Below are 1,078 nucleotides of genomic sequence, written 5' to 3'. Positions count from 1 at the left end.
TCCCATATTGTCAGTGATTTTGAGCATTTCTTCGTATGTCTGTTGGCCTCCAAATGTCCTCCTTTGTGATATGTCTTTCCATGTCTTATGGCCATTTTGTAATTGGATTATCAATCTTTTTCTTCCAGAGGCCCTGTAGGATTGTGTAAACTTTCTTTATGAGACTCTTGTCTGACATGGTATTGCCAAATGTATTTTCCCAGTCAGTAGGTTTTCTTTCCACCCTGTTGGAAAAAGTTTTTGATGAACACAAAAATTTAATCTTTAGAAGGTCCCGTTTATCAATTTTATCCTCTTTACAGTGTGTATTTCTGGCTGTAATTGGTGTTGATTTATAGTGTAGACTAGGCCTTCTAAGCTTGGTCACAGTTTGTCTCTTAAGAGCTTCATAGTTTGGGGCTTTATCCTGAGGTCTCTAAACCACCGTGGGTTGATTTTTGTGTTCAGTGTTTCAGCTTCCTGTAGGTAGCAGTCCAGTTTAGTCAGCACCATTTGTTGAAGAAGTTATCATTTCTGCATTTGATAGTTTTTATTTCATTGTTGAAAATCATAAAAAAATAAAAAAAGGAAAAAAAAAGAAAGTCAGTTGACTGTAGATAGATGGGTCCATTTCTGGGTTCTCAATTCTGTTCCATTGGTCTATGTGCCTGACATTGTACCAATGTTTCTCATGAATATAGGTGCAAAAATCCTTAGCAAAATCCTAGCAAATAGAATTCAAAAGCCTATAGAAAATCCCCAATTCATCATGATCAAGTGGGATTCATTAGAGGTATGCAAGGATGGTTCAACATAAGAAAATCAATCAGTTTAACTCACCATATTAACAAAACAAATAACAAGAATTATGTGATCCTAGCAATTGATGCAGAAAATGCATTTGATAAAATCCAATACCTATTCCTGAGTAAGACATGCAGCAAAATTAGAATAGAATATAATTTCCTTAACATAGTTAAAAGTAGACATGCAAATATATATGTGTTTTTGTTTGGTGCTGTCAAGTCGTAGATGACTCATAGTGACCCTATGAATGAAAGGCCTGAGCACTGTTCATAGAGTTACCAGAGGCAAGCCA

This window comes from Elephantulus edwardii, unplaced genomic scaffold (genome assembly GCF_000299155.1).
Source record: "Elephantulus edwardii isolate Elephantulus edwardi_28Jun2011 unplaced genomic scaffold, EleEdw1.0 scaffold00057, whole genome shotgun sequence".
NCBI classification, from domain to species: Eukaryota; Metazoa; Chordata; class Mammalia; order Macroscelidea; family Macroscelididae; genus Elephantulus; species Elephantulus edwardii.
Note: the sequence above shows the minus strand (reverse complement) of the source record.